Source organism: Bombus affinis, chromosome 14, assembly GCF_024516045.1.
Source record: "Bombus affinis isolate iyBomAffi1 chromosome 14, iyBomAffi1.2, whole genome shotgun sequence".
NCBI lineage: Eukaryota > Metazoa > Arthropoda > Insecta > Hymenoptera > Apidae > Bombus > Bombus affinis.
The window spans coordinates 3193140-3206557 of record NC_066357.1 but is presented as its reverse complement, the minus strand read 5'-3'; the positions used below and the strand labels follow the sequence as shown (position 1 = coordinate 3206557).

At 40.3% G+C, this 13418-nt stretch overlaps 1 protein-coding gene across 10 annotated transcripts in view; it reads left to right on the top strand.

Moving 5' to 3' along the window:
• LOC126924390 (putative aminopeptidase W07G4.4) overlaps window positions 1-13418 on the top strand; it is a 213603-nt gene that overhangs the window by 157064 nt on the left and 43121 nt on the right. For 3 of the 10 annotated variants that reach the window (XM_050738820.1, XM_050738817.1, XM_050738819.1), the window contains one exon: window positions 2880-3026. The exons of 2 other annotated variants lie outside the window; for them this stretch is intronic. The gene's annotated coding sequence lies outside the window, so the exon portion shown is untranslated. Of the gene's footprint in view, window positions 1-1013; window positions 1215-1747; window positions 1909-2712; window positions 3027-13418 lie in introns of those variants that run through there. 5 more of the 10 variants (XM_050738815.1, XM_050738818.1, XM_050738821.1 and 2 more) reach the window with 5 other exon arrangements.

Here is a 13418-nt window from a genome sequence, read left to right as displayed (position 1 = left end):
AAATCTATGTTAACAATGCGTACACACGGATCGTGGATGCAGGACGGATCGTGCTACTTTGCAGTTTGCCCTCGGAAACTTTGTCGTTGTGCGATTCGTCGAAACTTTCTCACAGTGTTGAAAGTTCTCTTAAAATTCGCGGAAACATCCGTATTTCTCGTACTTTGTATATTTATTAATTCAAATATATATCACGGGTCGTGTATCACGAACACAAGGCGACATCATATAGTAGCAGGCACGTGATATTATTGGTTTTGTCTTGCGCAAGTATATCCACTCCATTGTCGCGCATTATGTTCTTACCATTATCGTTTTCGTTCTCGATTTCCACGTGGGAGAGCGAGGAACGAGCGGCTGATCGACGAGAGAAGGAAGAGGAATCGTGATATCACTCGCATCTCGTGTTCTTCTGGTTTCTCCTTTTAACTTCGCGCTTCTAACTTTAGTCAATGTGGTCATCCGCGTGTCACGAGAGTTACATACTCGTATGTCCGACGTTAGACACACGATCTCGCTTGTCTCGTTTTGTATACGCCTAAGTAATCTATTGTTACGTAATTTAGTGTTATTATTGATCGAGCCTGGCACAAATCTGATCCCATATTCCTCTCGGCACCTTAGTTCCCAATCTCCAATCACTCTTTGTTTTCGTAATTAATCGTATCTATTCATCTCAAATACATTTTCAGAAATTATCTGATAATTATTAAACAAAGATATTAATTAGTAGCGTGCGAAGGTTGTCGCAGTCTCCACAACAGCGTTCATCAAAGAATGAAAAAGCCGACCCACGGATAGAGCAAACAAAAGAAAATACACAGAGTGGCTAACGCGAGAGAGCGTCTCCTTTATTTTTAACTTCTCCTGGTGAAAGAAACAATACTCAGACCAGGAGCATGTGCTTAAAGCGGCTGGTGCCAAGAGTATGGCGCCGTATGCCAGCTTGTCAGTCGTTCGGCCGCGAACGCCACTCTACGTTTCTGCTTTTTAAATATACCAACCGAACTCTCTCGGCTTCCCAGTATTACGTCGACGACTGACCACGGCGCACGTCTTTGCAGCTATCAGTTCGAATCATCGTCCCGACACCCGGGGAGACGATCTGCCGCAACATTTATCGATCGACCGCCATTCGCGAACTTCCGTTTCGATCTGTTCCCATTCGGTTCACGTTAAGTTTTCACTGATAGGATACGTTTGCGATTTCCTAGGTATGTAACACTTGTCGTTTTAGGTAAAAAGATGATCTGCGTTCAAATATCTTTATTTTTTTTATTTCTCATTTTTTTGGCGTTTCATCGAATAAGTAACGATGAACTCGAGTATATTCGATACAACGAACAGAGTGTTTGTAGAAGATCAGAGTTATTGTCAGTACATGATAACGGGAAAGGAGGAAATCCAAGTGTAACAACTAAATCTGCATTCTCGAATCAACTTCCGTGTTTCCCGATTGGTTTGCACAACCATTTTAGATGCAGCTGCGAAAACATACGACTCGGGCGCGTTTAACATTTCGGCAGCTCGTAAATTCGCGTGCCAGCGGTTAGAGCAGCACACTATTCTCAAACTTTGAGATAGCTGGTTGGCGATTCGATAAAATCGCAGCAGTTTCTGGCAGGCGGGAAGCCGCTTCGAGACCATTGATGACACGGTCTTCGCGTAGATAAAGCGGCTTATCGGGGGCGCGACGGCTTCATAAATTACTCTATTGGTAACAAACCCTTCCACCTCGTTCCGCTAGTTTCGGCCAAGTCTATTCTGCAAACCGGATGAATAATATCAACAGAACGTTCCTATCTAACCGCTGAATTTCACGGATGATCGAAAGCTAAAGAAGAAAAAGAACAGTCGACTTCAACAGTCTTTAGAATGAAACGCGTACCTTCGCAAGTGTAAAACTAGGTAAGGAGCTTACGCAGACAGAATGTTCTCGAAAAATCGACCATGTCAAGTGCTCCGACACCTCCCAGAACCAAGAAGTATGGCTGAACTTCGTTCGTTTCTTGCCATTGGGAAAGCATCGGAAACGGCGATCCCATTAGTTTAATGGAAATTGGTTGACGACAATTGAAAACGTAGTTTTCGATGTGCAAGTCGAAGAACGAACTCAACGTTTCTACGACTCGTCTCGTTGTTTATCGAAAAGCGGACCGATTTTCCAAGGAACAGGATTGCCACCGCGTAACGGTGTCTAACTTCGATTCTAAAGACACTGTTTGTTGCCTTTGAAAATAGCCAACGGCCGAGATTAAACGCGTCACCCGATAAATAGTGCTTCATATTTCCGGCGGGGACGACGTTGACCAACTCGCAGAGGCAGCGCGCGAGCTTGTCGCGACGCGGTTCGATCGAGCTAACGAACTAGTCGAGCGCGTCTGTTTAAGTGAATTAACAGGAACGAGTCCAGTTTCGCCTTCTTCTTCTATTTCAGAGCGGCCGCCGATCCCCTCTCGTCTATTTGTTTCGTTTTAGTTCGCCACTCGTTCATCGCTCTCTACACGTCTCTCCTTCCTTTCTCTCGTTTTCTACGCTTTCTACGTTGTCCGTGCGCGTCCACGTGTAAGCAGAGTTCGAATCTGAGCTGATGCAATCCGCTCTGTGCCGCCAAAATGTTTCTAGAAGAAAGTCCAAGTTCGCGAAGGTCGCAGTTTGCGCCGCAGTACGAAGCCATTCGCGTCGTGTCGCTCGTTCGGGCATCGTTGAACATATTTTCTTGTTTTTTAGAGGATGATTTGTGTAGACGATTGAAGAAGAAGATTCGTGTGAATTGATATCAGTTGGATGGAAAATTAAAGTTGCTTTGGTGCAGCGAATTGATACGAACGATCGATCAGACGCGTCACGAAGTCGGTTTTCTTTCTGTTTCGGTGTAGGAGCCTGGCGACCGCCGAAGGACGTTGTGTCGTAAAGTTTCCAGCGACTTCGTGAGAGCCTCCGAGTTGAATCGATGCTGAACCTCCTCGGGAATGAGAGCCAGCGCGAGGAAACATCGGAGAATTTGTAATAAAAGGACGTGAGAGGTGAGTCTCCGTTTCTTGTAAGATATTTCTTAGAATCTTTAAGGAACAAGCGTTAATTCATCGAGAATTGCCCTCCGAATTCTTATATTGTACAAATTTTATTCGCCCAAGTCACGCACTTTTAATTTATTTGTTCTTAACATTCCTTAAGAAACTTTTCACTTCTTTTATTCAAAACATTTTGCTTTCCAAACATCGACACGCTTCTATTTCTTTACTTTTATTAATTAAAGAATTGTGCCATTTAATCTTTTAACAAATCTCATTATTATCTTATTCAATACATCTGTAATCTTATTCAATTCTCTTTCAAGCTTGAAATTCTTTTTTCTAAATAATCAAGTAATTATCCGCTTTGCTTAAAATTCTTCCGTATTAGATCAACCATTTTCAAACGTGCGCAATCCTCTGTTGAATCGTCTTCTCGACACGAAACGAACGAACCCACGGATCTCATTATACTCGCAGATTCGTTCGATTGGTAGACACGAATTCCGGGAGGAAACGCTCGGATATTAGCCATTAGCTAGTGGAGAACGCATCAATTTGAGGCCACGCCGATTATTCCAATCGCGTGATTTTCTATTGCGAGATCGTTCCACAAAGAATGCATATCCCATGGAAGAGCCACCTTCGTTTTGTAGTTCCTCGAATCTTTCGTTTTCGCGGAGCTTTCGTTCTCGCCAAGCTTTCGTTCTCATCCCTGTCGAGCTACGTTTATATTTAGATTAAGGAAACACAACATGCAGAAAGGGCAAAATATAAGTTTTAGAGCCGTTCGCCATTCATTTCAATTTCAACGACGTGACCCGTGTTACTAAAGGAATATATTTAACGCCACGAGTAACTACTCTCATCGGGAAAGTTTACCCCTTACTATAAGTTCGGATTTTCCTAAGAATCATACGGATAGAAATTCCCGGAACAAAGTGAAGTTTCACGCGAATATTCTCGATTTAATATAATGTCTTTTTATTTAATTATAATAAATTTAATTTTATATTTAGCGAGACCGAATTCTAATAGTAAAGTTTACTAATTACTAAAGTATTATGGATGATAATAATTCGTGCTTTCTCGTGTTACGTTTATTACAGCTCGTATCCCTTACTCCGCATGCTCCGTATGCATTGCCGTGTGATATATCTTATATCCTAATTTTATATTGTGTTCGCTGATTTAACCAACTTTAGATATTTCCAATGGCATTCAAATCAAGTGACTTGATTGACCATGTAAACAGAGGAACATTCTTCGATATGACAGTAATAAATTAAGCAATTGATATATGAAAACTCCACGAAAAGAAAATTCTTCTAAGAGTGAAAATGTCATCGTGAAACAAAATACCGCGTAAAAGATGTTGTAGGAGATCGACGTAGTGAACAATCGAGGTTCAAGATCGTCGCCAAGCGGACCTGCACGTCGTGTGTAAAAATAGTCATCGATATAGCGGTTTACACGAGCCTTTGCCTTGCCCTCGCTTGTCTATTGCTCTTCGAAGATGCATTCAACCTCTATCGTAGGAACAGGTTTGCAAGGAAACCAACTTCCCGCTGTCGAGATCCCATCCGTTGGTCCCATGGGAAGAATTGGACTCGTCGTTCTTGCCAAACGTGATGAGCAGTTTGTGACTATCGAAAGCAGCTCGATCGAGATAATCGTGAACGACTACCACAATGATGTTTGAACGTTGGTTGATTTCTGCCGGTTCTTGTTGATTTTGATCACTATCAACGTGGTTGTTATAGATTATTTCTATTTGCAATTTATTCGAAGGAAGTGATGCATTTTATTTATATTTCGGTTCTCATATCAGGTAAAAGTAAAGCACGGTAGTCAAAATTATCAATTTTTGGTCTTTTAACATACTTTCCCGTTTGTCAAAGTTCTGTAAATTCATAACGATACATTTTTGAAGCTTCGAATGACTTTTTGTAGAACATATGGATAAATCTCATTTTCCTCCTCGCGCTAGATAGAATTTTCATGGAGCTTTCATTTGAATTTCTTTGATACGAGTTTTATTCTTTAGTCGCCGGTATATTTGCACATCTTGTTCCTGGACGTTCATTGGATATTTTTCCATTTAGATTTCTTCGTTGTAAACTTTATTTTTCAGTTCGTAATTTACTCCTGCGTTTTGATGGATTTTTATCGGGACTCATGTTCGCAAAGATTAGACGAATTTGAGATTCCCAAAGATTTCTCGTTAGGATTTAGTTCGAAGGAAACACAGTCTCTTTAATACCCGTACTTTCTGAAGCAGCTTTTTTCCCACGAGGTTCCGGCAAGTTCGGTTCCAGCACGGCGGCCGAGCAAAAGGCGCGCCCTCCCCCAAAACTTCCGCGATAATCGCCTATAAAAACGAGAGGCAACGAGCATCTGACGCCATCAGAAAGTCCCTAATGCGCGGCCGTCGTTCACAGCCTCGCCCTCCTTCTTCACCCTTTTCTGTTTCTTTTTCGGCGAGAAACGAAGACTCTTCCAACGACCTACGTGGTCCGGATTTGCATTATAAAAATTTCCGCTACGTTATAAAATTCGCCGCAATCGCATCGCGGCGCCGCAGCTAAAACGTATTATGCCAAACGATTTTCTTATCTCCATGTTTTCCCTTTTCCGCGGGAATTTCGTCTCGTTGTAGAAAATTTTTACGCTTCCTCGTCAAATTGTATGATATTTACTTTTTCATTGAATCGTGTATTAGAAGTAGAAGAAAGGAAGTTCACGAAGAATTTCTTGTATTGTATTCTACAGTGTTCGTTAATACACACACGTACACACACAGGAAAGCTTTATCAGTAGACCGCAGATATTTATGCAAATTCGTAGCTTTTTGAAGATAATTTAAAAGAATGAAAGTTAGATCGAAAATTGCTTTTTTAATGTGCACTATATTTGGATGAATTTTATACCTTTGCATATTACATGCATACTCTGTGTATTCTTTCGTCTTCTATAAAAATGAAACTTTTACGATACTTGATAGAAGAACGCTTTTAAATATTACTGAATACAAATTCTTAAATTCATCGCTTATACCGCGATGACTTTTAGCTTATTTTTGTTCCCCCGCATGTCTGCTCTCACATAATTAATTTTCACGAAACACGTTCGCAAAGATGGCGATTCAGGGGCAGGAAGTCGCACGAACTCCCTTCGATCGTCTGGTAATTTCTCCCCAAGCTTTCTCGAATCTTTATGAAAGAAACGAATTCCTTTGTCCCGGTTTCCACTCGCCTCTTTCACGATGTTGGTGATTAATCGCTGCAGGTTGGCAGGTCCGCGTGTCACACTCACTTAATTCGCGCTAAGTCGCGTTCCCGTACTTCTTACAAAGTCTCGTCGTAGCCGGAGCATTACTTAGCTCCTTAATTGGAACACGACGTAAAAAGTCCGGTTCGTTTCTTGCCCCCGTTTGAAAAGAACATGCGCCACGTCAAGTTTTCCAACCGGACCACTGCCTTCGAGGTGGCTGTCGGACGGTTGTTTATTAAAAAACATTCACAGTTGTTCGTCGCTTAGAACACCGGCGACGTTTAACGAAACTTGTATACTGACATTTAACAAGAGAGTTACGAAAACACTTTTATCGTGACGATGTTTCGCCACTTTTCTCCTGGGGACACTTGCATTCTCGAAATAATTGCAGAATTTAATAATTCTCGTTGTCAGTTTAAAAACTGTTCACGAAGTTGCAAACGTAAAGACCTTTTAAATTTACGAGGATAAAGTGATCTCGCTTTGACAGATTTGTCGAAAAACGTGAAGTTTGTCGCACCACTTCTTTTTTGTAGTAGATATATCCGACAACAAATGGATTCTTGACTGGTCTGGAGGGTCAACGGGTCGACAAATCTCGCGTTTGAAATGTAGCGAGCACAAAGCAGAAACAGCAACGGCCAGCCAGCGGGAAGCGTTTACAGACAAATATTTGCACTTGTAACGGGATATCGAAATCGCAAGTCGAGCGTACGTGTCGTGACTCATGAATCTCTTCGTTCACGTGGCGGGCAAAGGAAATTACGGAAACTGTTAAATTCTTTCTTCGTGTTGTTCTCGTTCAACCGACTACTCGAATCGATTCTCTTGTTCTGTGAGCGAATGTATCATACGTTTGATTCGTTTCGGAAATGTTTCCAGACTAAAACTGTTGGGTAAATATGTATGTAAACTGAAATTGAAAGCAAACAAGTAAAATAGATCGAATAAAAAGGAATAAATTGCAATTATTATAAAATATATTTTTATGGAGCGGTCTGGCCGCACAGTCATATAGAAACGTCATGGTGTAGAATATGCCTGGTTATTCGATGTCGATGTTATCAAGACGAAATTAAACGATTGTTTCAATTCCCCGCATTCGGAAAGCCAGCTGCGCTGATACGATTCTTTCAGTTCTCTTACAAACGTATTCAGGCTATAAAATTAAAAAATATCTTCTTTTTTTACAAGAACATTCTTATGTGATCGATTCGTGTCAATTCTTTGGATATCGAATTTCGAAAGAAATTAAACATCAATTAATTACAACAAGGATCCCGAAAGAAATTCATGAAACATGTACCTTAAAATATTAAAATTAATATATAATTAATGTCATCCTAAATCTTGAATTTAATCACCGAGTTAATGAACAAAGAATTAAACTCCGTTTGAATGAAAAAGATTAAAGATATTTCGTATGTCTTTTCGTGCAATTTGCTGTTTTTTACGATTACATATTCCACCGGAGAATCAATTCATAATTCAAACAATGCAGCAATGGTATAAGTAGTCATGTCGACGAATAACCGATGATTCTTTTGTTGTTTTCTACTGCCAACAGTCGCGATTCGAGGAGCACATAGTCATAATGATAGATAGTTGGTTACGCAAACGGAAATACGGTCAGTTAAAATTATCGTCAGATCGAATGATGAATGAGCGCGATGTTTTTTTATAAGTTCGTATTGTAGAATATATACCTAAAAGGGGATTGAGTAGAAGATAGACCTAAATATGCATGAAATCGCTTGCACTGACCTCTTTTCATCGCGAAACTTCTATCTGCTTGCTGATAAGCGGGATCGAACATGATCCGAGAAACGTATCTTATGGAACCCTCGTCTTTCTAGTTGTCGAGTGAAGACGTTTAATCGCGCAAACAAGAATGGACGTAAATTAAATGAAAGTTTCAGATATCAACGGACTTAGAATACCATTAAGAAGTTTAATTAAGTTGAACAAAAAACAAATTGCAGAGGGCAAAGTGTACGCTCGTCTTGTAAAACGAATCTTTTGTTTTTCATATCTGGCTAGTTTCAAATTTAACTCTTTAGTTAAAAGTCCTGAAACGTTTACGCCATCGAATCGAGTCACATTTCTTCTCTCGTCGAACGTTTAACCTCGTTCACGGGTTATTTATCGACGATCCAACTAGCAAAACTATATACACTTTAATTAACGAAAGAGTCGTCGAAAGGTTCTCGTTGTGTCGCGGACCATCTGAATTCTAAGTTTCTTCTCTGTAATTTATTCCAAAATTTTCACTGCCCTTATCACGTTCCACTCGGTCACCTAGAGTTATCCATGTTCACCGTGTTTCCACGTTTCCTCACACGCCAAACACTTGAAATTACCTTCGGAACACAAACACTGCAAGACAAACACCGTATTTTCCTCGATTTTAGAAAGCATATCGTGTGTGGACACCTGAATTCCACGTCCGTGCACCTCTCATCTGCTAATTGCGCCAGCATTCCCAATTTCTCTGAAAATATCGCCTCGCCGTAATTGGATCCCCAAAATCTACCTACGTTGTCGAGGTCTTTCGAGTCTTGACCGGATATCTCAATTTATTTAAAGTGGAGACATCGTAAATTTGTTTGAGTTGTCGATTGTTTACGTTGTCGTTAATCACTGTAGATTCAACAAATAAAAAATTAATCATGAAACATTCTAGAAATGCAAAGTTATATAGTTAGAACATTGATTAATACATACGAACAGTAATTATCGTGAATCGAAAATTAGTCACCGACGACTCTATTAAATTAAAAATTAATCGTCAAACAGTCTACGGGTGAAAACTTCTACAATTAGAACACAGAGTAGTACATGTATCATTGCAAACGGAGCATCTATTGTTCAAGAACAGAAAGCTTTTCTGCTTTTCACATCGTGCTTTTGTAGATTTCCTTATCCGATTTACCTAACTTTCTCATGAATCAAACTGGCTACAACTCTTATCCTATTACCTCTAAGTATCGATAATTCGAAAACTACTTATCTACTATGCTATTTGTTCGCAATAATCTAACAGTGTATTATACCTACGTATGCAACAATATTTTACATAGTTCTACAGTTATCACCGTTCCACGCACACCACATTTTCCCAAGTTCTACAGCCCGTATCGTAACTCACCACGAACTCTACGCGCGCGTGGTTGCTAGTCAATACCACCTTATTCTAATTAGTCTGCTAGGGTCATTCATATTCTGCACACAGTTCTACCTAACCCTCTACGACAGACACCTAGCCTCCATTTCAAGACAAACGTCACGTCTACCGCAGTTTTGTTGAAAGCGAAATTGCCTGCTCCCCAGTACGACGATTCATCAACGAGAACAGAAGATGACGTGAATATCGTGGTTGCTATTTATTTATTACAAGAAGAATATTTTCCCCTCTTCTTCTCGTGCTGCATCTATACATTTAATTCGTTTCAATGGTTGAAAAAGTGAAACAAGCTAGAAAGAGAGGGTTGTTCGATCGATGTGAAATCGTGAATCAGGGAAACGAAGGAACAACGATAACCTTGTACCCAGACAAAAGTGCAATTACACGGTTAACGCCGGTTCGAGACGAGCGCATTTGATCGTGCGCGTTGCGCAATCCTCGCAACTCCCGCTGTCGTCTCTTTTGTTTTTTTTTCCGCTCGCGTGATTGCAACGTGATTAGTTTCGCACCTGGTCTTCCCTTGAATTCTTTCGTACGAAGATTCTATTTGATTTCAGTCCGTGTCAAATATTTTCAGCTTTTCGAAGAATATTCTGTATCTGACAAATAGTGATGAATTATACGATGTTATTGCAACCAAAGAGTAAATGTAACGCTAGAAATAATTAGATAGCTGGATAACTCGTGCTTAGAGTTGAGAAAATAGTTGCAATTTCTCTTAAAATCTTTGCGAATCCTCGTTTTGAAATATTTCAATTTATATTATTTCATCGGTGACGTGACAAAGTACAATTTCTTATTTAATTTTACCGATTTAAAATGGAAAAGCGAACAATGCTAACGTGTATGAATGAAAAGGTTCGGAAATAATTATAATCTTTTTCTTTTCGAAACATAATATTCGGTATTAAAACGTATTATTGCGAAAGAGTGCTTGAATGAATGAACGATCGTATTGAATAATTTTTCCTCAATACGAATGGTTAATTCTCCCGATGCTGCTTTTACCAGAAAATAATTAAGAACGTCTGATTCTTCGAAGTATCTTCACGGACCTCTTTCCATCGCGAAAGATAAAGGACAAGAGAAGCTTCAATAAGCTTACCCCAGAGACGATACTAAACAAGTTTTAGGGATCTCCGATACAATCAAGCGTCTGGACTGGCATTAAGCACCGAGAATCACTGGCTTGTTTTACCATCGATCGGAAGTCGTTTCATGACACGGAAGAGATTCTTATACGAGCAACGAAAATACGATGTAAAAAAGAAGGAGAAACGAGGCGTCAGCTGTTGAATGGCTGCTGACGAGCGGCCGTAACAAGGTTTAACTTCTCTAAAAGCGTCTATTTTACAGCTGTGTCCAGCGAGTTTTGTAAGAGCGACAGCAACGATAAAAAGCAACATGTTAGATTACGTATCTCGCAAAGAAAAAATATTTTTATTCCCATAATATCATGGACCTGTAGAGAGGCAGCATCGATAACGGAATGGAGAAAGTGTCGAACGTGGATATGATTAAGGGTGTCATCGCGAACCAAATTGATGGTTTTATCAATCCTGCGACTATCACGACGTGACCTCGGTTTGCGGTATGTTATTCGGGTAAACTTACGCGATAACGTGTCAGCTTCAGGAAACTTCGAAACAGTTGCTACTGCGTTGACACCGGGTGGCTTTGCTAACGCCTGTTTCATTCATTAATTAGATGGTGACTTACAAGTTGCGACGAGGTAATTACATGATCGAACTTTCAAAGAGCAATTCGAAAGGTGAATCGAGAGATAGTTTGAAAGGGAAGTTTTACCTTTTTCTTTTTTCCCCTCAGATTTAATTCGGTATATCTCTGTGCCTGTCTGGAACTTTTCGACGTACGTATTCGTTAATTCGGAAATCTAATCTCCGAAAGATTAAACTGTACAGGGATATATTGAGCGACGGGCACGTGTTCGTAGTTAATTGGTTCGAACGTTTTAACATTTCCTCCTTGCTCGACTTTGCAGAACAGATTTGATTAATTCTGACCCCGTAGCTGGAATTTGTAACCCTGCCAACAATATCTGTCACACTGTTCCATTTAAACGTGTTCCGCCCGGCAATTCAATTGATGTAATTTCCCAGTTTTTGCTTCCCCTTTGCGTTCGATCAGGCTTCTTTTCGCGTCCAATATCCGCGGTTGGTTCTCACTATAACCGGAGCCAGAGATATTGCTCGCTCAAGGACATCAAATCACTTTTATAAGATCTTACGAACGGAAGAAACTGCGGTTGAAATGCACCAGATTAGGAGATGAAGAAGGAAGTATTGAAAAATAATTTGGGTGACTTTTTATCGCATCTTTAGTTAGTTAGTTTAGACAGAACAAATATTTCAGAATGAAAAAATTTCAAGGGTAGTAATTACGTTTATCGAATTTGTCTTGTAAATTAATTTCTCTATTATCACTCTCTGCTGCTTGGAATATAAAAATTTGAGGATATTTGTCTGAGCTAGAAACCGTAACTACTTCCACCGAAAATGAATCAGGTTTCTAAAGGCGAGAGAACAAAAGTACAAAGGGCTTAATTTCACGGAAAACAAGGTCCGCAATAACCAATCGATCGTCTCCAAGAAAATGTAACAGAGTTCGGTGGAATTTCGAGGAGCACCGCGGCAAATTCGAAGCTGTGCCATTCGATTCGTCGACGATAACGGCTCGGCCGCGACTTATTTCACGCTTCTCCGCAAATTATAGCGTGGCACACCGGGCTTCTCAGGCTGAGGTTGATTAGATCTGGTAGCGGGGCTGGCTATTTCACGAGGAACTCGCTAATTTTGAAGTTAATGCCGCGTGCAACGGCACTTTTCAATTCGGCCGAATAGAGTTCGTGAGTTCCATGCTCACGTGATATCCTTCGTTCAACGTTCCTTTTCAAAGACGGAAAGAGTACTGTCGTGGCTCTGAAACCACGGTCGGTCTTATCTCCTTCCCAAGCTGAAACGTTTTAAACGTCGCGCGCGCACGTTATCCAGGCTAATGGTGAATCAACTGGTTTATTTTTATCGTATAAAAATACTGGTAATCGTTCGAGCAAAGGCTTTATCGTATTTGCTATTTCAATTTATTCGGTCGTTGTGGATATTCGTTTGTAAAGAAACATGGATGAAACGGCGAAGCTTACAGTGAAATTTATAAATTTTCTATTTAATTTGGTAAATCCGCCATATAGATAGAACCACGGACACAAGCGTTTTACCACAGCTTGAACAAAGTATTTAGAAATAGAAGAAACGAAATCGAAGAGATTTCTTTCCTTGACCGATTTTTGATCCTTTGATGGAGTTGGCAGGTGGGTTTCGGTAGATGGCTCGTGAACGCGCCATTACCATGTAATCGTTATGTGAAGCGACGAAGAAAAGTCGAGATTGCATTCTTCAATGGAACGGATCATTTGACTTCGATCTCTTTTATAAGATCTTGCTATTCCAACCATTTTCCATTTCTCTTCTCCAACAAAAAAGAATATCGAAGTATAATAAAGAATCACACAGGTAATATCGGTTAATGCTAATGTCTATATAAGAATATTGCACGACTGGTAATGTAAAACGAAGTGGTCGAGTTTAATATTCGTTCAGGTGTTCCGTGGAATCTGAAATGCAGATGAACCGACTGCCTTAAAGACGCGAGCCATCCAAACAAACCCGGCCGGAATTAGCACATTAAACGAAAGCTTCGAAACTTTCGGCCAGGGGATTTCAAATAGACGAAGGTCCGTTCAATTTAGAACGATGGAGGAGAGATCGAAACTCGTCGATCGCCTGTCTCGAGACTCTAGAGTCTTCTATTTCGGATGATAATTAAACGGCCATTGTTCTTCGCCGACTAACAAGACCATAAAAAGGAAAAATCGAGAATATGTTTGAATGGTTCGTAGACAGGTGTGAGTTACATCATCTCCGGAA